This window comes from Haliotis rufescens, unplaced genomic scaffold (assembly GCF_023055435.1).
Source record: "Haliotis rufescens isolate VD_foot unplaced genomic scaffold, xgHalRufe1.0.p SCAF_4, whole genome shotgun sequence".
NCBI lineage: Eukaryota > Metazoa > Mollusca > Gastropoda > Lepetellida > Haliotidae > Haliotis > Haliotis rufescens.
The window spans coordinates 63,247,430-63,273,894 of NW_025964112.1; the positions used below are offsets into that span (position 1 = coordinate 63,247,430).

Genomic DNA, 26,465 nt, shown 5'->3' on the forward strand with positions numbered 1-26,465 from the left:
TAAAGACGGCGTAAACCTTCTCCATGCATGTATCTCCGACAAAGACATGTCTAGCCTACCAAAGACCACTTGAATAGCTGTTTGCAATTGCATAACGATGTTGTATGGTTAACCCACATTCGCTTGAAAGAGTCTCGGAGATTAATAGTATTGATATTAAAGCTACTAGAATATTGATATTTCAAATAAGGCTAGATACTTACTGATACTTTATCTCTATAGAGAATCGTTTCCAATCTTATATGATCTGCCTTGAGTGTATATAGCAATAACACAACATTAATGAACGAAACCGTATAGATTTGTTTTGTTTGCTGATACGTGAGCAAGGACATCCTTCTCTATCAATTGATGAATCTGTCTTCATCATCACTATCTATAACTGAAAGGACCTTCCACCATAGAGGGGAATTTAGATAAGTTTGAAAGAGTATACTCGCAAAAACTTCGAAGACGAACGGGACCCTGAAAGGGCTCGAATGCATTATTGGGCATGTAGGCATACATGTATATTCATTTCGATGTATTATGTGACAATTTATATAAACGTCTCTGGTTACATTTAAAAGATTCCAAATTGAATCCATTATCCCTCGCAATATTGACCAAAAAAAACTTAGGGATCGACTATTTGATTTTATCGAAAATAAATAAACTGTCCCCGAAAATTGTTAAAAATATCTTTATGCGTCAGACTGTTAAAAAAGAAAGACACTGCCTACTAAATCACATTACTGCAAGGTAGTTTTCGTAAATAATGATTCAAGCTCATAGTTTGAAAAAAAAGTTTTGTAGCTGTAGCTTAGAAGATATATAATCTCGAGACAAAATCAACCTCTCCACCCCCCACCCACCCCGCCCACCTCGCCCACACCTCCACACCCCCACCCCCAAATCCCAACCCACCATCACTCCAGAATATCACATGGTTGGGCCCTTGATAGATAAACCTGAATGCGCTGCATGAAATATACGAATATTAACTAACAAAAGAAAAAGTCTTGATATCATGGTTCACAAGAAGATAGTGAAATCATTCAGGTTGTTATCTTAACAATTTGTCGCGTTAACTTGGTGCATTGGGATACATAAAGGGCAGAATATCATGTGGTTCTTATCTCTGCGTGTCGAGGGATGGATGTGAACAACTATAGAAAAGTGCGGAACTAATAGCCACGTGTTGATGGATTGGCGTGAACAGGTTTATAGAAAGTGGTACAGGTTAGTAGAAAGGGCTGGCGCAACAATCCGCGTGTCGATGTGTAGACGTGACAGGTTTAAAGAAAGGGGTGGATCTGATGTCCACTTGCCGATGTGTAGACGTGAACGGGTTTAAAGAAAGGGGTGGATCTGATGTCCACTTGTCGATGTGTAGACGTGACAGGTTTACAGGAATGGGTGGATCTAATGTCTACTTGTTGATGTGTGGACGTGAACAGGTTTAAAGAAAGGGGTGGATCTAATGTCCACTTGTCGATGTGTAGACGTGACAGGTTTACAGGAATGGGTGGATCTAATGTCCACTTGTCGATGTGTAGACGTGAACGGGTTTAAAGAAAGGGGTGGATCTAATGTCCACTTGTTGATGTTTGGACGTGAAGAGGTTTATAGAAAGGGGTGGATCTAATGTCTACATGTCGATGTATGGACGTGAACAGGTTTATAGAAAGGGGTGGATCTAATGTCTACATGTCGATGTATGGACGTGAACAGGTTTATAGAAAGGGGTGGATCTAATGTCTACATGTCGATGTATGGACGTGAACAGGTTTATAGAAAGGGGTGGATCTAATGTCTACATGTCGATGTATGGACGTGAACAAGTTTATAGAAAGGGGTGGATCTAATGTCTACATGTCGATGTATGGACGTGAACAGGTTTATAGAAAGGGGTGGATCTAATGTCTACTTGTCGATGTATGGACGTGAACAGGTTTATAGAAAGGGGTGGATCTAATGTCTACATGTCGATGTATGGACGTGAACAGGTTTATAGAAAGGGGTGGATCTAATGTCTACATGTCGATGTATGGACGTGAACAGGTTTATAGAAAGGGGTGGATCTAATGTCTACACGTCGATGTATGGACGTGAACAGGTTTATAGAAAGGGGTGGATCTAATGTCTACATGTCGATGTATGGACGTGAACAAGTTTATAGAAAGGGGTGGATCTAATGTCTACATGTCGATGTATGGACGTGAACAGGTTTATAGAAAGGGGTGGATCTAATGTCTACTTGTCGATGTATGGACGTGAACAGGTTTATAGAAAGGGGTGGATCTAATGTCTACATGTCGATGTATGGACGTGAACAGGTTTATAGAAAGGGGTGGATCTAATGTCTACATGTCGATGTATGGACGTGAACAGGTTTATAGAAAGGGGTGGATCTAATGTCTACATGTCGATGTATGGACGTGAACAGGTTTATAGAAAGGGGTGGATCTAATGTCTACATGTCGATGTATGGACGTGAACAAGTTTATAGAAAGGGGTGGATCTAATGTCTACATGTCGATGTATGGACGTGAACAGGTTTATAGAAAGGGGTGGATCTAATGTCTACTTGTCGATGTATGGACGTGAACAGGTTTATAGAAAGGGGTGGATCTAATGTCTACATGTCGATGTATGGACGTGAACAGGTTTATAGAAAGGGGTGGATCTAATGTCTACATGTCGATGTATGGACGTGAACAGGTTTATAGAAAGGGGTGGATCTAATGTCTACATGTCGATGTATGGACGTGAACAGGTTTATAGAAAGGGGTGGATCTAATGTCTACATGTCGATGTATGGACGTGAACAGGTTTATAGAAAGGGGTGGATCTAATGTCTACATGTCGATGTATGGACGTGAACAGGTTTATAGAAAGGGGTGGATCTAATGTCTACATGTCGATGTATGGACGTGAACAAGTTTATAGAAAGGGGTGGATCTAATGTCTACATGTCGATGTATGGACGTGAACAGGTTTGTAGAAAGGGATGGATCTAATGTCTACACGTCGATGTATGGACGTGAACAAGTTTATAGAAAGGGGTGGATCTAATGTCCACATGTCGATGTATGGACGTGAACAGGTTTATAGAAAGGGTTGGATCTAATGTCTACACGTCGATGTATGGACGTGAACAGGTTTATAGAAAGGGGTGGATCTAATGTCTACTTGTCGATGTCTGGACGTGAACAGGTTTATAGAAAGGGTTGCCAGTGTGTGTGTCACTCGCAGTTTTCGCAGTACTTTTTTGCTCGCAAAACTTTCCAGATACAGTACAGAAATAACCGGAACGTGTCTCACTGAGATGCCATGCCGCAGTTTAACATGAACACCCCACTCAGACACAGTATACTAACTCCGAGCCGACCAGTCCTTGTTTTAGCCCCTTAATGCTGAGCGCCAGACAAGATAACAAGTACCAACTTCTAACCTCTTTTGGTATGACGCGACTGGGTATCGAACCCCCAACCTTCCGCTCTCTGGGCGCACACTCTACCACCAGACCACGGAGGCGGTCTGCCACGTTTCGATTAATGTATGTAATCAGTTCAATAAAAAGTGGTTGATGAAAACTGGCAAACTTCACATTGTGCAAGTGGGTCCAAGACCACAAGTGTGTATTAGTGGTCTGTGTGCTTAATATAACATACGTGTTCTTTTGAGACAACGAGAGAGTGTTCAGTCGAGGGGCTGTCGGGTAGTTCATTTAAGACGGTTGGTACCTCATGCCGAAGACCCGAATTCAATTGCTCGTCGTGAATATTGCTGAAAATGGCACGTAATACCGCTGCCTCACACACCAACTCACTCACCAACTCACTCATGTAAAACCGACACTAGAGTAAATGCCCAAATTAGAATTACGACGTTTTCCATGGTTTGATATGTAAAATAGTAACAGAAATATTAAACATTTCCTTCTTTGATTTTTTCTCTTACCTCTAACATTACTTTATTATGAGCACAAAGTAGTGCTGTCAAACGTACCTAACAAATAACATGTCAGCAAATATTAACATCGTGCACAGTGTCTGAAAGCTTAGAGTGTCTAAATGTTTACAGTGTCTGAAAGTATATAATATCTAAATGTGTACAGTGTCTGAATGTGTAAATGTGTAATGTGTCTGAAAGTGTATAGTGTCTAACTGTGTACAATGTTGTCTGAACATGGTATATGTTGTCTGAACATGGTGTATGGTGTCTGGACACGGAGTATGTTGCCTGAACACGGTTTATGTTGTCTGAACACGAGCTAGTTGTCTGAACACGGCTATCGTGGGTGAACATGGTGTGCCGTGTCTGAACATGGTGTATGTTGTCCTGACATGGTGTATGTTGTCTGAACACGGTGTATGTAGTCTGAACAATGAATATGTTGTCTGAACATGGTATATATTGCCTGAATACGATTTATGTTGTGTGAACATGGTATCTGTTGTCTGAACATGGTGTATGTTGTCTGAACATGGTTTAGGTTGTCTGAACATGGTGTATGTTGTCTGAACATGGTTAATGTTGTCTGAACATGGTGTATGTTGACTGAACATGGTTTATATTGTCTGAACATGGTGTATGTTGTCTGAACATGGTTTATGTTGTCTGAACATGGTGTATGTTGCCTGAACATGGTGTATGTTGTCTGAACATGGTGTATGTTGTCTGAAAATGGAGTATGTTGTCTGAACGTTGTCTGAACATGGTGTATGTTGTCTGAACATGGTGTATGTTGTCCGAACATGGTGTATGTTGTCTTAACATGGTGTATGTTGTCTGAACATGGTGTATGTTGTCTGAACATGGTGTATGTTGTCTGAACATGGTGTATGTTGTCCGAACATGGTGTATGTTGTCTGAACATGGTGTATGTTGTCTGAACATGGTGTATGTTGTCTGAACATGGTGTATGTTGTCTGAACATGGTGTATGTTGTCTGAACATGGTGTATGTTGTCTGAACATGGTTTATGTTGTCTGAACATGGTGTATGTTGTCTGAACATGGTGTATGTTGTCTGAACATGGTGTATGTTGTCTGAAAATGGTGTATGTTGTCTGAACGTTGTCTGAACATGGTGTATGTTGTCTGAACATGGTGTATGTTGTCTGAACATGGTGTATGTTGTCTGAACATGGTGTATGTTGTCTGAACATGGTGTATGTTGTCCGAACATGGTGTATGTTGTCTGAACATGGTGTATGTTGTCTGAACATGGTGTATGTTGTCTGAACATGGTGTATGTTGTCTGGACACGGTGTATGTTGTCTGATCATGGCGTATGTTGTTTGAACGTTGTCTGAACATGGTTTATGTTGTCTGAACATGGTGTATGTTGTCTGAACATGGTGTATGTTGTCTGAACATGGTGTTTGTTGTCCGAACATGGTGTATGTTGTCTGAACATGGTGTATGTTGTCTGAACATGGTGTATGATGTCCGAACATGGTGTATGTTGTCTGAACATGGTGTATGTTGTCTGAACATGGTGTATGTTGTCTGAACATGGTTTATGTTGTCTGAACATGGTGTATGTTGTCTGAACATGGTGTATGTTGTCTGAACATGGTGTATGTTGTCTGAACATGGTGTATGTTGTCTGAACGTTGTCTGAACATGGTGTATGTTGTCTGAACATGGTGTATGTTGTCTGGACACGGTGTATGTTGTCTGATCATGGCGTATGTTGTTTGAACGTTGTCTGAACATGGTGTATGTTGTCTGAACATGGTGTATGTTGTCTGAACATGGTGTATGTTGTCTGAACATGGTGTATGTTGTCCGAACATGGTGTATGTTGTCTGAACATGGTGTATGTTGTCTGAACATGGTGTATGTTGTCCGAACATGGTGTATGTTGTCTGAACATGGTGTATGTTGTCTGAACATGGTGTATGTTGTCTGAACATGGTGTATGTTGTCCGAACATGGTGTATGTTGTCTGAACATGGTGTATGTTGTCTGAACATGGTTTATGTTGTCTGAACATGGTGTATGTTGTCTGAACATGGTGTATGTTGTCTGAACATGGTGTATGTTGTCTGAACATGGTGTATGTTGTCTGAACATGGTGTATGTTGTCTGAACGTTGTCTGAACATGGTGTATGTTGTCTGAACATGGTGTATGTTGTCTGGACACGGTGTATGTTGTCTGATCATGGCGTATGTTGTTTGAACGTTGTCTGAACATGGTGTATGTTGTCTGAACATGGTGTATGTTGTCTGAACATGGTGTATGTTGTCTGAACATGGTGTATGTTGTCTGAACATGGTGTATGTTGTCCGAACATGGTGTATGTTGTCTGAACATGGTGTATGTTGTCTGAACATGGTGTATGTTGTCTGAACATGGTGTATGTTGTCTGGACACGGTGTATGTTGTCTGATCATGGCGTATGTTGTTTGAACATGGCATATGTTGTATGAACATGGTATATGTTGTCTGAACATGGTCTATGTTGCCTGAACATGAGCATGTTGTCTGAATATGGTGTTTATTGTCTGAACCTGATGTATCATGTCTGGACATAGAGTGTGTTGTCCGAACGCGGTTTATGTTGTCTGAAACCTGTGTATGCTTGTCTGAACATGGCGTATTGTCTGAACATGGTGTATCATGTCTGGACATAGGGTATGTTGTCCGAAAGGCGGTTTATGTTGTCTGAAACCTGTGTATGCTTGTCTGAACATGGCGTATTGTCTGAACATGGTGTATCATGTCTGGACATAGGGTATGTTGTCCGAACGCGGTTTATGTTGTCTGAAAACAGTGTATGTTGTCTGAAATGGCGTATTGTCTGAACATGGTGTATCATGTCTGGACATAGAGTATGTTGTCCGAACGCGGTTTATGTTGTCTGAAAACAGTGTATGTTGTCGGAATATGGCGTATATTGTCAGAACATGGTGTATGTTGCCTGAACATGGTGTTTGGTGTCTGAGGACGAGTATGATGTCTGAACATGGTATATGTTGTCTCATCATAGTGTATGTTGTCTGAATACGACGTATGTTATCTGAACACGGCGTATGTTGTGTGAACACGGTGTAGTGTGTCTGAACATGGTGTATGCTGGGTATAACATGTCTGGTATTCACCATGAAACCTTGTTCCTCTCTAACTCGGTGAGTATCCAAAGGGCAAAGCAACTGTAATTTAATTAAACTGAGGACATGAAGCACTTTGTAAAACTTAAAGAAATATGTTACATTACCCCCAATGCCCGCTGAGGAGATTCTACAATAAACATAGTCTGAAAAAATGACAAGTGTGAATAAACGGTGGATTTCAAAGAGCTCATCTTAATTAAAACAACTGTCTACGAAAACATTGCTTTTCCAGAAACATTTATCTTGACATTTTTAACAGTCCTAGCTGGAACTGACAATAGAAATCAATATGTTGTTAACTTCATTAACTTTGCAGGATTGATTTTCTAGCCACAGAATAACAAATATTGTTCACAAAATAATTAAGTAATTTATTTTCTGCGCGAGAAATCGTTATTACCACGATGTGAAAAACACATTCCATTTACACTGTGGCGAGTTGATTTTTGTATTTGTACAACTAATAATGTTTCTCTGTTTTGCCAGGACAGACACTTAATGCATTTATTTTGGTTAAAGTGACGGGATAACCTTTTTATTGATCTTCAATGCCATTTCTAAATCTAATTATTTTCGTGAGAATATAATCGTCAAACTAAAATGATTGAAGTGATTTAGTTCATTGGAGCTCTAACGTAACGTGGACTTTTCTCCTGGTGAATCGTAGAAACATATTACCTTAATTTAGTCCAATTCATATCATGAATAACTGACTAACGATATATTTTCTACTCGTATAATGTTGCACATGAATCACATATGCATATTGCTTTCAAATCAACTGTCGTATAAAGGAGGCCGAAACAGGTTACATGTATAAGTGAATGTGATTTTACGCCGCTGAATAATCACGTTGTTATCAAACCAGGAAACAGCGAACCCGAAAAACACTGGAAAGTTATCGCCAGTAATAAATGTACAGAAGTGTGTGAGCGTGTTTTCACACCCTTTCATCAAATAAACGGCTTATCACGATGAGTGAGTGAGTGAGTATGGTTTTACGCCGCTTTTAGGAATATTCCAGCAATATCACGGCAGAAATGGGCTTCAATCATTGTAACCATGTGGGGAATCGAACCCGGGTTTTCGGTGTGACGAGCGAACGCTTAAACCACTAGGCTACCCCACCGCCCTATTCACGATGATGGCTAATGGGAGACTTCATGCGTTGTATTCATGCTGGGGAATCGAGCCCGAGCCGTCAATGTAGTAAGCAAACATTTTACCCGCTACGCTACTGTCATGGACGACACGTTAATAGAAATCCATTCAGGGCAAATGTTTTATGTTTTACATCCTACACATTGTTGACGTGACGTCAAATAAAACACTGCAGGGAAAATATACCACTCGTGACGGTGGCCCTTATAGTTTATTCTCTCTGCAGTGTTTTATTGTACTATAAACAACCCCTCTTCGTTTATTTCTTAAATACTGGATAATAAAGATATTCTTACATAAGTGTGGGTATGACACTGGGTGACTAAACGTGTGTAGATTTCTATATCTTTGATCGGAGTTTGATACTTGTATTATAATTTCTACACAACCATCAGTCTTTGTTTGTATTTTAGATGTTGAACTTAGAGATAGAAAAGAGGCACTTGTAATGTGTGGTATCAGATCAGTACTCGTGCATAGCTGGGGCAGTTGGAAGCTAACCTCGGAGCGAACTATACTGCCCGGCAAAAGAAAGTACGCACCCGTGTTCAATGGTGGCTAAGCGCAGTGTGTGAAAAAAATACATGGTTTTTCGATGGTGACATGCGAGTGTCATAGTTATGTTTGGACATTAAGTTTCTGTGTTTCGGTGACAGTTTTCAGCCCACGTTTTTATGGTTTTTTTAATTCAATTCAATTTTCAAATGTATATTTTACTTGGCTAACCCTACATGGGCATGTAAATAAACTAGAATTTCTATTTTCAAAAATCACAAATAGTGACACAGAGAACATAGGGCATTGCATCATATATACACACATAATATATACAAGTCAAAACTAACACAGACACTTTTTAATATAGTTTGAGAGTGTAACTAACAGGGGGACGTAATCACTTTGCATAAGATTTATACATTTTTCAGCTGTGGGATTGGTACAAATATATTTTGGTGAAAAGGCTTTTTGTTGATTAATTAGTGATGGACATACACGTAGGAAATGGAATTCATTACATATTGTTAAATTACTACATATTCTACTTTCCTATTATTATGTTTTTTATGCAACCCCAGGCACGAGTGACATGCATCGTTCATTTGTTTATGCTGCATGTGTGTTGGTAGTGGGATACCACATGCTATTACGGCTAAGTCGATAATAATAGGCGATATTATACGCCGAATTGTCAATATCTGGAATAAACGTAGTTGATGAACAACTTGAATCAATTGTCCTTGGCCATTAGCGGGGATTTCACCACTGACCAATACCATCACTGCTGACAGGGACAATGTGTTACGTGCAGGAAGGCTGTTAGCAATATTCCAGCAATCTCACGGCAGGTGGCACCAGGAATTGGCCACACATAAAGTAGGGAATTGAACACGGACCATCGGTGACAAGCGAACACCTTTTCAGCTAAGTTACCCACCGCCCCCTGAAGGAGAGCCGAATGTGGACACTGTAGTGATTATGGGAGGTATGCTGACCAGTCCTTGCTTTAGCCCCTGTTTTAATGCCGATCGCCAGACAGCGTAACAACAAGTACCATCTTTTAACGTCCTTTGGTATACCGCGGCCGGGGATCGAACCCCGGACCTTCGGCTCTCCAGGCGGACGCTCTACCACTAGACCACGGAGGCGGTCTCATTAGATTACAACCCACAATGGATTTAATTACGCCTTGTTGACTTTAGCTTCATAACATGGTGCACTGTCATGGTGATATATTCATGTCGATTTCTTTTTTTCAATTGACAATGTTTAATGCCGGGGACGAGATAACCGCATTTCAGTATGTCCTCTTTGTGTTTCGACATCGACATCGACAACGACAACGACACCTACAAGATGACAGCATGGCACTACTTGCTTAAACACACCCTTGCATATACTGAGGATGTACAGACATAACAGAATAGACCCACAATCCATTAGTCTTGTGGAAAAAATCAATTGCTTCCTCATATTTTGACATAATCCATTAATTAAGATGATATGTGTGCCTTTTTTGCTTCAATCTCTATATAATTAATCTTTCTGTGTGTTCCTTGTAATTCGTGCGATCTGATTGGCAGAGCGGGTAATTACGAGAATGTACTATCGGGAATCCAAGTGCAAGTTGAGGGAGATACCATGCCGCTTTCTTCCTCGGCCCACTTGCACAAAACGATCGCATCGCTACAGTTATTTTAAATCCATAAGATTGCAACATTTGGCTTCGGATCCAATCACCTCCCACTTGCACAAAGCGATTGCAGGTTAAGATCATTGTAAAAACTACAGTCGAAATTTACCGTAGGTAGAACCTGAACATGCTTAGCAGAATGGCGTGCACGAGAGGGTCTATTTCAAATAAATATTCTCCTTCGGACATTCATTTTGTTAAACTGTGCGATAGAAATCGACGCTACGAAAACACCAAGAGCGTTTCTCGTCAGAAACGTTGTTAATCGCCATTATTATCCACATAACTATCGCGTCCATAGCCTTAAATATTATTTTCATAAGAGCGTCTGCTGAAACATGTGTGAACTATATATATTTTGAAGTAATGCTTGAGGATAAACACAGATGGTGCCTGCGAGATATACATGTATGTTAATGACCGTGACTCTTTTGATAAATCAGGGGCAACTACTCTTAGTTCATACTCTAGTTGGGAGTTATGTCCCTTTGTACATACGCCCGTGAAGCACCTTGCTCAATGCTTTTTGTGTAATGACGGATTTAATTACCTTTCATGACCTAATGTTAATCCAATACGAACAATATGCAAACACTTCATTCAATTTAAATGAATCAACGCCCTACAAATCCAAAAGTACAATAAAACAGCAAACTTCATGACATACAGCCGAAGATACCATTGTGTCATAGATATTGAAGCCCCTCAGAGCGCTAACTGTTTGAAAATGTTTAGATTACCCATGAAATCACGTCAGTTTTCATGTGTTTCGAAACATCCGCCAAAGGTGGATCTCTCAAATGGATTTCCTAATTTAGTCCATGGGCTAAAACCAAAAATAAATGTTGTTTTTAAGCCCATGAGCTAACAATCATAGAGGATTAAATACGCACATTCGCGGTAGTGTTTGTTAACCGTTGTTATTCGGTTTGTCGCATTTTGCCATCATTGGCAGGTCCTTTGAACCTTGTTAGATGGTACTCTACGCTGATTGGCTACTTTGGAGGCATGTTAATAAATGATGCGGTCTCTTGATTCATGTCACGTCACAAAATGTATTCCTACGCAATGAATATTTATCGATCTCTTCTTATGAATCTGTTTTGGTTTATATGTTTATTGTCATTAAACTATTGTTGGGAACAAATGTTAAATTTAATTAAAGGATGACTGTGTATATATTTCGTTTAATTTAAAGACTAAATAACCTATGTGCAAAATGTATAAATCCGCGTCCAATCAGTGCAGTTTCTGCAATAGATTGCCACGCAATTAACGTCTCTAATCTACTGTAAGACTATCTAAACTTACTCGGCACAGCGTTGTCTATCAGAGGTTTCAAATCACAATAACCTTCTACTGAAGGAGATGAATTGACATGAATACACAATGCCATTTAGAAAGTGGTCAAATGTAACAGATGTTATATTTGGGATAACACTTTCTTGATAAAGTACAAATTCCAGTACTTTGGGGGGTTGAGTCCCGTCCAGGATTGGAACCCACACTGCAAGAGTGAGGCACCTAATCGCCAGCACACAAAGTCAGCGATCAGCCACCGTGGCTTTCCTCAAAATGAAAGACAAGTGATCCCATCCCAACGTTTTTCAACCAGATTTAAATTTAGTCACACAATTGCCGTTCATGTTACCACACATCAACCACCAATACCCAGTTAGTGTCAAAACACTGCATCTCGTCATCGATAGGTAAAGGTTAATGCAGATCATTGTTTGAGAGATAATTGTACTCTACTGATATGATACGTTTCTGACGTTAATCCAATCTGTAAATAGAATTATTATGGTTACACACTTGTAAAATAGGTTCGCTAGCAATATAAAATTATTATTGTAAACTCGGCTCCACAGTCTGGCGTCGTTTGTCAGTCCTGTTCTAGACCTTGTACTCAAACTTCATTGAATCTTGTCTTATTTATTTTGAAAAAGTAATAGGATTGGCTAAAGGCGACATAGTCGCTGTCGTTTTTCGGTTAAAGTGAAAATTATTTTCTGGATTATATTATACATAATAAAATTTGAGTTAGCCAACACACGAAATGAGTTTTCAATTACTTGAAATAAATTTATTTGGCATTCCATTTGGCCCGAACCAAATACCTCCTTGTGCTTTTGTCTTTAAAATAACGACAAAAGATGAATGATGATGGTACATGTATTGAAACATGCAATATATGTGTTATTAATCACTTTTATCATATTCAGGTTTACAAAATTAATTTATACTTTTGCCTCAGAATTTACACGCACCAACTAACTGTTCGCTAGTCATCCTAAGATATTCTGTTGTAGATCCAAAATATGTGTTTTGAGGTTGTGAATAAAATAAAACCATTTCCAGGATGTCTACAGTACAGCTGATAAAACGCTACCTGCATATGTTTTATACTGCATAATCTCAACACACGGACAAAACTGTTTTGAGCTGATAACATTCATCTGTACATTTCCTTCATAAGCTTTTTAAAACATCCGCATTGTCAAGTGATAATAACTATTTGCCGGTATACTGGAAAATATAAAATATATATGAAAAAAGCCATTGCAAGTATTCTTCTTATACAAAATAGCATGTAGACTGATTGACAAGCATTCAATAACGACTGACGATAGGAATTTCAGAAGCGTATTCTGACATAAAGATGACTGGTTCAGAAGCGTGATCAAATAGTTGTCTATATTTGCAATGGCTGCCTTTTTTCTTAAATAATTCACAGTTCCGGAGTCGTAAAACATTATCTGACAAACTGTCACGTAAAAACAAAGACGAAGAAATTGATGCTCGTGTCAATTTACCTCGATAACACAATACACCAGTAGTACAAGAAAAACGAGATGATATTTACCAATATGTTTTGCTTACCTATAATTTGTTTTCTCACTCGCTAGATTGGCTATAACAATAACGTGACTGATTCCTACAACTGGTTAAACAAATACATCGAGGATTTTCGATTCACCAAAAAATGAATATTTAGGGAACACTGAATGTGATTATTTTTTTAGATGTTCTCTCACTAAATGTTTGTTTGTTGTTTACGGTCGCGGTGATCAATTGTCCAAGTTATGTCCAGGGGATCTGTACGTAGTTGAATCGAACCAGTGGTTGAAAGAACACCACCTCATGTCGTCGGGATATGATTACTCCGCCCCAACCTCACGACAGGCCAAAAAAGTTCTTCTGGGCATACAAAAACACATGAACACGGTTTTCCGACTTATCGCGAGGATGCGGGAATTAATGGGACATGATCAAAAGAACCCATGAATAGTACAGACGTTTTAAAATGTAGTGTTGGTTAGGTAGTCATTGTGTTAGGTGTCAGAGAAAAAATCAAACAAGTATCACACAGCTAGTTTGAACGTGTCATATGGCCACAGGGACATGTATTTCAAGAAAACTAACACAATTTAAAAGACATTAAGTTGATTTCTTGCTTGTTAACCTTTCTCAATATGCTACACCCTGACACAGAGAGTTCTTGACGAACTTAACGTTTTATATTCAGAAAAAGGGGAGCGGATTATCAAATTGCCAAGCAATATCCTTGAAAATTGGATTTAACCAAACATTTTACAAACATTATCAAAACGTTACTAGTCTGAAAACAGACGCCGAAACATTGTAAACGTAAGGTCCAAAACACAACTGTGATATAAAATACACCACCAAAGAATAACCTTTCTTCTTTTACATTTTATCCCCCCTCTGACATGGCATTAAACTGTTTTGCAGAGCAATTTCTTTTGGAGTAACTGAACATGTTTTTTGTTTTTGTTTTTGTTTAACGCGGCACTCAGCAATGTTCCAGCTATATAACGGTGGTCTGTAAATGATCGAATCTGGACCAGACAATCTAGTGATTGATATCATGAGCATCGATCTACTACGCAATTGGGATACAATGACATTCAACAACAAAGTCAGCGATCATGACACCCGATTCCGTTAGTCGCCTCTTACCACAAGTATAGGCACCTTTTACGGCAAGTATGGGTTGCTGAAGACCTATTCTACCCCGGATCTTCACGGGTCAACTAAACTTTTGTTATCCAGAGTACATACGAATCCGCGTTTTCTTCAAGCACAAACATTGCTTTAAATAGAGGCTGCCTTATGTGTTTGTGTGACCTTGACCGCAGCCGCCGAGAGTTTGTTTCATTTAGGGGTCATGTTGTAAACACATATTATTTACCGTTGGGGGTATTTTGTGCTGACATCTCATTTACATAAGAAAACTTTACAATTCCCGTCATTATTTATTATGCGATACTAATCAGATTTCATATACGTAATATCTAGAGCAGAGATCAAGGTCAAGGTGTCCAGAGGTCATACAATAAATTGTTGTCGAGGTCGATGCAACGCTAAGGTAAAACACCGCGCCAGCATAAACCCAACCTTCATTGGCTATCATTGATTATCATCGTCAATCGTCATCGTCTGAGATGTATACAGAACGTAGAAAGATATCATTTAATCTTAGAGTTCTTATGTCGTTTTCAACTGTCATAAAGACATCACACCACGCTTCTTCATCTGTCTGCTTAAGTAGCCGTTATACAGAACATCTTATTTACGAGGAAGCTGGCATGACAATTACTAGGAGACGCTATCCATTTATTAAACCGTTTTTTTGCTTTATGATGCTAGAGTTACTTCTCCTGGTGGTTGTTGATTTGCTAATGTAGAATTAACGTCAGTTTCGGAGGAGTTATATCTTGAATGTATTGATTTGTGGACAAGGCTTTCATTTCGTCAACGGCTTCAACCACAGTTTAAGTGAGAACGCAATAAAACTTTTTGTGGACTAGTTTGAATGGAACCCTGAAACTGCCGGTAGTTTATATGTTTCTGATTGATGTTTTCTATGGTTTATTCATGGATCAGTACACGGAGATGCTGGAAAATAGTGAGTGAGTTGGGTTTAACGCCGCTTTTAACAGTATTCCAGTTATATCGCGGCGTGTCAGCTAAATGTGGGAGGAAAGCCCGAAGTGAAGCAGGTATCACACTCTTACCACTTCTGTGAAACCCACGAGCACGGGTATGGGGTTGATAAACCTAGAAACATAATCGGGGCAAACCGGGATTCGAATCCACAATCATAGGTTTCTGGCGTGCTAAGGGACGCACAGCGAATCGCGCCACCTTAGACGTTTGGGCAACCCGTGCCCCCTGGAAAATATTGAAATCTGATCAAGATTACAGAAGCATTTTAATCATACCACACTGAACATGAATGAAATGTTTTATAAGCAAGTTTAGCGCTTACCCCTGTGCCATTTGTCTAGGGTACCGTTCCGCAAAGCGATCGTAGCGATAGGTGACTTTAACGTACTATATATTTTAGACAGAAGTTGCGCTATGACGGGATCTGAGCACTTTGATTTTCTTAATTCTGTGTTAAAGTAAGGGAGTGACTATCGTCTTAGTGAGTGAATGTGTGAGTTGGGTTTAACGCCGCTTTTAACAGTATTCCAGTTATATCGCGGCGTGTCAGCTTAATGTGGGAGGAAAGCCCGAAGTGATGCAGGTCTCAGACGTTTACCACTTCGGTGAAACCCACGAGCACGGGTATGGTGCTGACAAACCTAGGAACATATTCAGGGCGAACTGGGATTCGAACCCACAATCATAGGTTTCTGGCGTGCCCAAGGGACGCAACTCTGCACAGCGAATCGCGGCGCCTTAGACGACTGGGACCCCCGTGCCCCCGACTAGCGTCTTAACACTGAGCATGCGCTGTGGATCACTCACTTTCTTCACAGGTTTAGTTGTGTGTTTGTGGAGCAATGTTTAAGTGAATGCTGTTTGATGATATCCAACTGTATGATGACGGCTTGTAAAACATCAAGTCTGGACGACGCAAACCAGTGACTGAAATCATGAGCAACGGATCACGCCATTGAGGAACGTTGCCAAGAAAGGGACCAAATCTCAGCGCCATCCATTTCAGCGTGAGGTAACTGGTTCCTGTTCTGACCCGAATACTATTACGGTAGTAGTTTAGGCCATTAACGTCAATAACGCATATGATATATTGAATTCTTCATGAATCATTAATTTCATTGGCAGATACACGAATGTAGCATTTTGTAATTGCGAGGACATCGATTCCTGTATATTCAGTTTCTGAGAGCATGTGCGAAATAATGTAACAAGGATACGGAGGCGACATCCCGACGGGTTTCCTACATTTCACCCCTCTGACTTTGATGGATAACACTATTGGCACCCGGAAGCCAAATTGCTGATGTTTTGCATTTCGGTTAAACTTTTTTACCGATGAAAGCAATCAATAATGTCAATGAAATGCATCATCATTTTTCGATTTTATGTCCAAAACGCATTACCATAGTAATTACGTACGCTGAATTAGATCATTAGTTCCAGTGAAAAGCAGATCCTCTCTAACGACATTCATCATTGTGTTTAAACAGTGGGCGATTTGATTATACTGATTAAATTAGTGATTCATGGTTGAGTATATAAATGTTACGGGCTAAGGGCGTCCCAGTAGCAACGGCCTATTTTGTGGGTGGGCTTTCCTTTCCAAGTAGTTCAGCCTTCAACTCAAAAGGACGGAAGCTGCGTTGTTTACAACTGTGATGAATACCACAAGAACGGTTGTGGTGCTGACAAACCAATGACCTTGACGCGTGCCCACGACCAACAGATCCTTGTGTCCTTGGGACGTGACTCCCCACAACGCGCTTCTCCATCATACACCCTTAGGCCTAAACTTTGAAATGTTGTTATGTGAAATCTCCATTGCCAAATAAAGTAAGCACAATTACAGGAACAACTGATACACATTTTTATGGATATCAGTGCCTTAAAGTTTCTTTGTTCAGTATATTCCATCCAATAATGTTTGTTTGTTGTTTAACGAGGCACTCAGCAATATTCATGACGGCAGCCTGTAAAAAATCGATTCCGGACAAGACAATCCAGTGATTGATATTGTGAGCAACGATCCACGCAGTTGGGGTACGATGACTCACAATCAACCAAGTCACCTTGCCTGACCACCTAATCCATTTCGTCGCCTCTTACTACCAGCATAGGTTGCTGGGGACCAGTTCTAGCATGCCGCTGGGGGCAAGTTTAAAGATGTCATTGCCTTATTTGTGATTGGTTTTGTGATTTGTGATGGAGGCATGGGGATGAGTAATTGTTGGAAAGATGAAGCTTAACTTTTTAAAAAGAAAACTTTATCTTTGTATATCAATAGGTAGGTATGCTTCAAAATTTCTTTGCCTCGAGTTGATCCTCTGGATCAAAGTAATCTTGTAGTTAAACCGACTTACTTTGTACCGTAACTTGATGTGGAAAATAGTAAGTGGACTGGAACAGATATTGATTGAATCCGTTGGCAAGTGTATTCAATGCCATCAAGGCGTGTCACCGTCAACACGATATCATTGCCAGGCGTACATGTAACATGACAGATGTGATTTTCCTTAAGCGTTAACACAGCATGGTCTTACAACGTCAGACCACACAGTTCCTTTATCTGAAATTAATATCATACTGCTAGAAATTACCAAATGCTGTAATCGTGTATCTGTCATTCCAATTGATGTTCCCAGAGAATAACAGTCAATACATCAAATACTTGCTGGCGTTAATTCCATACACTATATCCATGTGGGGACCCCGAGGTAGGAGACATGTAAGCGTTTGCTGTCTGTGTCTACACCATGCCAGACACATTGTCAGACACAAACCATTTAATAGTGTTGGTCGTTGTGGGTATCGGTAGTGGGTGGTGGCTGGGCGTTGGGTGTTGGGGTGTCGTGGATAGTGATAGATCATAGGCGGAGGGGGGGGGGGGGGGGGGTGCAGGGGCCGGGGTCCAGGGGGTCCGGACCTCCTCTCCCTCTTTTGTAAACCAAATGTTGTATGTTGTAGGTAGTGGAATTGAATGAGATGTATTTTTGGGACCCCTCCCTTCTTTTTAAAACGCTGAATCTGCCCTTGCAGATGGTTGGCTGGGATGAGTTATTATTGTTTGTTTGTGTGTGTGTGTGTGTGTGTGTGTGTGTGTGTGTGTGTGTGTGTGTGTGTGTGTGTGTGTGTGTGTGTGTTTTAGTGTATGTGGTGTGTACATGTGTGTGATATGGTGTGTATATTTTAGAGTGTATGTGTTTGTGTGTGGTGTGTATGTGTGTGTTATCGTGTGTGTGTGTGTGTGTGTGTGTGGGGGGGGGGGGGGGGGGGGGGTGTCGAGGAGGCTATGATCTTGACGCAGAATATATACTGTACCGCAAAAGAAACGTCACCCCAAGTAACATTGCATGAAAAGTTGTTATTTAAATATCTGGGTAATTTTTGTTGCAGTTTCTAAAATTTACATTACCTTGTCCGGAAAAATAAATTTTGATGATAAAAAACAACAACATGACAATAAACCGATCGCCCGATGCACGTGTGTTCCGTGCAAATTGAAATGCACATGCATTCCCCCATTTCTTGCCCTATAAAAGTCCACCCAGATCGGAAAACATTTATTCGTTATTGAATTGCTACCACATGCCAAGATTGACAAGAAATCAGCGACACCAAGCCCTTGGACGATTGCAAGCTGGACAAACCGCCCGACCAGTAGCCAATGTATTTCAAGTCCACGTAAGGACCATATACAGGCTCCACCAACGGTGCCAGACCACCAACACTACGGATGACCGACCACGTAGTGGAAGACCAAGGGTCACCACCCCACGTCAGGATCGTCAGATTGTGCGACAGCATCTTCAAGATCGCTGTGTTACTGCTGCGGAAACTGCTCGACAGACCATGGGGACACACCAGCGACACATTCGTAGACACCGTGAGTCGACGATTGACAAGCAGACACCTCCATTGTCACAGGCCACACCGAGGACCCATTCGGACACCACGTCTTCTCCGGGACCGTCTTCAGTGGGCAATACAGCACCAGCATTGGCGCCTCCAGCAGTGGAGAAGAGTCCTCTCCTCAGACGTGAACCGTTACTGTATCTCAACAGCAGATGGCAGAGAGAGAGAGAGAGAGTCTTGAGACGCCATGGGAAACGTTATTCGGATGCTTGTGATGTTGAGAGAGACTCGTTGGTGGTCCGAGCATCATGGTGTGGGGTTGAATTGGTCTTGCACAGATGGTCGGCCCTGTGGTCTTCCAGAACATCGGTCCAGGGAGAAGCAATGGTGTCATAGCAGCTCGGTACATTGATCAAGTCTTGAGACCACACGCCATACCTCATTTGGCATATCCCCGCAACCACGAGTTTCAGCATGATAACTCCCGTGCCCACACTGAGAGACCAACAAGAGACTTCCTCCAGTAGAATGACATCAGAACCATGCAGGGGCCTGTCCTCAGTCCCGATTTAAATCCCATTGAGCACCTGTGGGACGAGATTCAAAGACGGCTGAATGACGTCCGACCAAGGCAGTCATCAATGCACATGGCGGACACACGAGATACTGACTTGTGATGCCATTTTCCCAGAGACTAGTGTTGTGTTTCAGTTTAAGAACATTTGACAATTTAATATCAACCTTGATGATCAGTTTTGCCAAGTTTCATCTTTTTAATATTTCTTAATGTATGTTTACAGTGTTTGGACAAATATGGTTTCCCATATATCTTTCTATGGTGACGTTTCTTTTGCGGTTCAGTATATTTTCAGCCAGCTCTTCAACACATGCGATATTGTTTTACTGACAGGGTGAGCCAAAAAGTGAATATTTTTACCCACAAGACATCAATTTATTATCCGGCATGTCTAGAGAACCTCAGGAAACACTACTATTGCCATCATTTCTTGAAAAAATATTTTCATAACAATCCTAGGCTCGCACAACCCTTGGCCAGACGGACCATCTGATAGCTAATAACCACATGCTAATGATATGGCCGCAATCGTACCACGGACTTTTGGTGGCGGTTTCCTATGATAATGGACATGGTACATGTCGCTTTGATTTACGAAAATGAAATGAAGTTCTGTATTTCAACTTGGAAAATAAAATGAAATATTGTATATTAATTAGGAAAGTGTAATGGAATATTGTATATTAATTAGGAAAATGAAATGAAATTGTGTATATTAATTAGGAAAGTGAAATGGAATATTGAATATAACAGTATTATATATAACATATAATGTACAGTCAATGGGAACTATTGTATATAAGTTATATATAGTCGGACTCACCAAAGAACATTGAATATAGAAATCGATTTCAGATGGAAGTAGACATACCGTGACGTGTGGGACGTCTGAATTTTCCTCAAATCATTCCACAGCATTGGCATTGTGTATTCATTCCAAAGCGATCACTCAGCAATACATCACAATCAAGGGTATTCTACCTCTTTGACTACAGATATTATCCATCTTCTATCTCATTTGCCGAGTCTTCATTAGCTAGTTGTCTTGTCCATCAGACAGTTACGTTGCTTCAGTAGAATCTTGTTTCCTCTGAATGGTGTTTTGACATGTGGAATTTCGATCAGAAGCTTGCTGTTACTCTTTTGTCACAATACCTATCACGAACACTGACGTAGGTGATGGCGTATGGCTTTTGAAGATAGCACTGGCTGGCTCTGTTTGGGATAGGGACTTTTATCAGCCAAAATGAAAGAGATTAATTCCGCTAAACGAGTATTTTCGTGATTGTGCGACTCTTCAGAAGAGAAATCATTATGATAGTGTTCATTAACAATCATTGAGCTAACTTTGTTCGCAACTAGCTCCAACATTTCTTGTGAGAACTTGTAGGTTCAGTTTCTGAGATTTGAGGACTTCCACAGAATGGAGATCATACTGGATATCATTGATCCTCTCCACTGCCACTGACCACTGGTTCTGACCACTGGTATTGACCTCTGGTACTGACCACCAAACCGAACCTGCGCGACGACGTTTCGGTTACATGCGGGGCGGTTGAGTGGCCTTGTGGTTACAGCGTTCACTCGTCACACCGAAGGCCGGGTTCGATTCCCACATGGGTACAACGTGTGAAGACCATTTATGGTGTCACCTGCCATGATATTGCTGGAATAATGCTAAAAGCGGCTTAAAACCATACCCACTCATTCACTTGAGAGCGCATGCCTTTGTATCAATTCAGTTTTTCTGTCTGATATTGAACAGTGGTTTTTTTATTGCGTCTATATTTTTGTTTAGAATATATTGGACATAATATATTACGTTATCTCCGTGTTTAATGTTTGTTTACACGGATTGTTTCGCAGAATAGGCTTTACGCGAGGCGTACATTAGATATTGTCAAATATACGTGTACATACAAAAATATAAACTATTATAAAAATAGATCAAATTAAATTAAAGGCCTGAATTAAATCCTATTTGGATATCAGCTGAACGATATTTTTTATATTTTACACTCATCTTTGAAATAAGTCAAGAGAGAAGTCTAAAAACAAGTCTAGAAACAATTGGAGTTCTGGCATATTAGGGGTATAGAACTGACTTTGCAATAGCTGACACTTGGCTTCATCCGAGGTGATTATACTATGTACGGTAGTGTAGCTTGTTACAGTTACCGTTATTACACCTGTTACATTTATTACAAATCATATGTCATACGGTATAGCAAAGTTGGCGTTTCTTAATGTATATATATCTCGTAGATGTATTTTTCTCTGAAATAATATCTTTTTATTAAGCGTTACGTAGCAAATTTTCAAGAACTTCAAGAATATTCAAAGAAATTTACTTAATTTTTCCGATTTTTGGTAAAAAAACATATGTCATTTTGTCATTGAAATTTCTCCCCTTTCTATTCGTGTTTTCGTCACAGATTTATTTGTGTAAACTGACTTTCTCTTTCGACACCATTGATTGTAGTAGGGAACCCTTCACAGAACACGTGCAGGTGTCATCACATCGGTGTACAGAAACAATGTGTCCTTATATAATTGATTTGGAATCAAGAATGACACCACGACAGCAATGTTAACAACAATGGTTCAATTGACACCGCAATCAGAAGATCCTACATTGTAACCAGCTACCAGTAACGCTACTAACCGTCTCCCCACGGGAAACAGAGCCGATTTCCAATTGCTATTTTCGCATCGTCCACACTTGACGTGTTGTCAGCCTCCAGGGCAAGGAGATCACACCCATTTGCCAGCAGGAAATACCCATCTGTATGGACAACTTTCTCACAGTCTGAGTGCCTTATCGGATGTATCCTTGATGTAGATTTGATGAAGTGTATTGAAACACTTTGAAAATGATGTTTTGTTCTGTCTCGACAGTTAACGTGGCATCAAGAATAATAAGTAACTTTGTAAATGATGATTTGTTCCGTCTCGACAGTTAACGTGGCATCAAGAGTAATTAGTAACTTTGAAAATGATGTTTTGTTCTGTCTCGACAGTTAACGTGGCATCTTGAATAATTAGTAACTTTGAAAATGATGTTTTGTTCTGTCTCGACATTTAACATGGCATCAAGAATAATTAGTAACTTTGTAAATGATGATTTGTTCTGTCTCGACAGTTAACGTGGCATCAAGCATAATTAGTAACTTTGAAAATGATATTTTGTTCTGTCTCGACAGTTAACGTGGCATCTTGAATAATTAGTAACTTTGTAAATGATGATTTGTTCTGTCTCGACAGTTAACGTGGCATCAAGCATAATAAGTAACTTTGAAAATGATGTTTTGGTCTGTCTCGACAGTTAACGTGGCGTCAAGAATAATTAGTAACTTTGTAAATGATGTTTTGTTCTGTCTCGACAGTTAACGTGGCATCTTGAATAATTAGTAACTTTGTAAATGATGATTTGTTCTGTCTCGACAGTTAACGTGGCATCAAGCATAATAAGTAACTTTGAAAATGATGTTTTGTTCTGTCTCGACAGTTAACGTGGCATCAAGAATAATTAGTAACTTTGTAAATGATGTTTTGTTCTGTCTCGACAGTTAACGTGGCATCAAGCATAATAAGTAACTTTGAAAATGATGTTTTGTTCTGTCTCGACAGTTAACGTGGCATCAAGCATAATAAGTAACTTTGTAAATGATGATTTGTTCTGTCTCGACAGTTAACGTGGCATCAAGAGTAATTAGTAACTTTGAAAATGATGTTTTGTTCTGTCTCGACAGTTAACGTGGCATCTTGAATAATTAGTAACTTTGAAAATGATGTTTTGTTCTGTCTCGACAGTTAACGTGGCATCTAGAATAATTAGTAACTTTGTAAATGAAGTTTTGTTCTGTCTCGACAGTTAACGTGGCATCAAGAATAATAAGTAACTTTGTAAAAGATGATTTGTTCTGTCTCGACAGTTAACGTGGCATCAAGCATAATTAGTAACTTTGAAAATGATGTTTTGTTCTGTCTCGACAGTTAACGTGGCATCAAGAATAATAAGTAACTTTGTAAAAGGATGTTTTGTTCTGTCTCGACAGTTGACGTGGCATCTTGAATAATTAGTAACTTTGTAAATGATGATTTGTTCTGTCTCGACAGTTAACGTGGCATCAAGCATAATAAGTAACTTTGAAAATGATATTTTGTTCTGTCTCGACAGTTAACGTGGCATCAAGAATAGTTAGTTACTTTGTAAATGAAGTTTTGTTCTGTCTCGACAGTTAACGTGGCATCTTGAATAATAAGTAACTTTGTAAATGATGTTTTGTTCTGTCTCGACAGTTAACGTGGCATCAAGAATAATTAGTAACTTTGAAAATGAAGTTTTGTTCTGTCTCGACAGTTAATGTGGCATCTGTAATAATTAGTAACACTGACATCAACCATGCATTGACGACGGCGTTTGCGGCGAAGATCAAGCCCACTTCTTTTCTGATGAAGGTTGAAACACAAAAAGAAATTGCTTTCCATGAAACGTTTAATGTTTTCTTGTTAAACCAACTTCTAAATGCCAATCACTCATTAACGCACATACACACCTTCACTTAAATCCCTGGAAACGCTGTCCCTGACTTCATAATTTATAAATCATGGTAATAGTATTGCTATATTACTAGCTTTAAATATTCCAAAATAGAATTGAATAGAGCCGGTAGTTATGTATGCGGTATGGTTTAAACAACAGGCAGTACCCATGTAAATATTATTCCGAGTGCACAAATGGCGCAGACAGGGACAAGATTCTAAACAAGGTGTACTTCTTTTGAATATGAATGTCCTGTCGTCATATTGTAAATTGACAGTCATGATCAGAACCAGAGGTGGACTGAGGTCGGGGAGAGAGTATTAGCCTCGTTAGAATGTCAGTGCCTTAGGGGTATTCATACCCGCATTACTGTCACATGACCTGATTCAATTCTGATTATTCTCTGGCGTTAACGTTCTATATTTTCACGTCGAGTGAATCAAGACACGTCGCCTTATTTATAATGTATAACACTAGCAGTACAGTTTCAAGATTGGATTTTTCACAAAGGATTCACTGATACCTTTCATGGATAGCTATATTTGGTAATGGAACTCTTCAGAAGTGAACTCGGATCTCAATTATGCACGTTCGGAAGATAACCTAGTGTTGAATGCATTTCGAAAGTCACGCTTAGGGGCAAATTTAACGCCATGGACTAAACAACACACATCAGAAAAAAACATCAGTTGTATAGCCTTTCGCACCTTGAAGATTAACGTAATTGTGTTCCCAAAACCCATCTCTCTTTGGATGTGTGTGGTTTAAAAAAGTGTTAGATTCAGATCTATTATAAATCGGATATAAAACCTGCACGACATTGGTCAAAGGGGACTTATTTATTAGATTAGATGAGGTATTTTACTTGGACTTGAAACATTCATTCTTAGGTCAGCTTGACAGTGTCAACCTCTTTTAACAGATCTACTTTTACACATCATTCAGTACGAAACAAAGAACAGAAGTATATCACGATAAAGTTGCATGGCACAATGATAAGGGTCCATGCGTTCCTCAATAACTCTTGTGTTAGGGTCAGATGAAGCATGTCAACCATTAAAATATGCTGTAAACGTTGAGGATTGATAGTGGTGAGTGTGCATGAATGTGTTTTCTAATTCTTGATTGACGTGGATACTCTCCTGGGTTCCCTATTTTGCCTTGAGATACGGATCTAGGAGTTTTTCAAATACACATGTAGAGTGTACTTCATGTACTTGTGTCTACCGCAGTGATATTGCTGGAATATTGCTAAAAGCGGCGTAAAACCATACTCACTCACTCACTCACTCATGTACCAGTCTCCTGCTACACCCTTACTGAGTAATGTTACATCTGTGTATAATTTGAAACATCAATTAATTTATTCATGTAATAATTACATTCGTTGTGTCATGCGTGATAGTTTTAGCCCTTGAGTGAGTACATTGACAGGCATTCCGAAGTTGGAAGAACATGAATATATAAAAGTGTCATTTATTCACGAAAACCTGGAGTCTTTGCAATAACAACGACAAAACCCTTCTCTATTCATAAGAAACCTCAAAAGGTGTGAAATATAGACAGCAAGGACCTGAGCTGGTGGAATATTGCGCGACAAAAAGGGAAAGATGGCTATTGGAAAGTTGAAGTCATCTCTCTTGTCATACAGTCTTGTGGAGAGTGTTTCGTCACTTTGGATCTTCATGCATATAGATCTAAATATGAAACAAATGACGCGGTCTCACTGGTCTCCTTTATTTCTAGTTCAGGGTTCAGATGGTAAAACAGTGGAAGGTAATTGGCTATTTGAGGGTTCTTGAACGACATCAGAACATCGATATACCTAAAATTTAGGTTAAACTTCTTGGCCCAATTACCTTGTTTTGACTTTACCAATCCGAGCAGAAATTCTGATTCTTATGCATAAAGAAACAGATCCGCAAGATATGTTTTGTGATATGGGCAATATATCAGTTGTCTTCGTCAACCTTTGGTCAGATGAATACCGATTAAAGGTTTATTTCCTGTATTACCCACAGGTATCATGTCACTCTCGAATTCACTGTTGTATT

General features: G+C 39.7%; 1 protein-coding gene across 1 annotated transcript in view; it reads left to right on the forward strand.

Moving 5' to 3' along the window:
* LOC124112192 overlaps window positions 1–26,465 on the forward strand; it is a 37,633-nt gene that overhangs the window by 384 nt on the left and 10,784 nt on the right. The window lies entirely within an intron of this gene.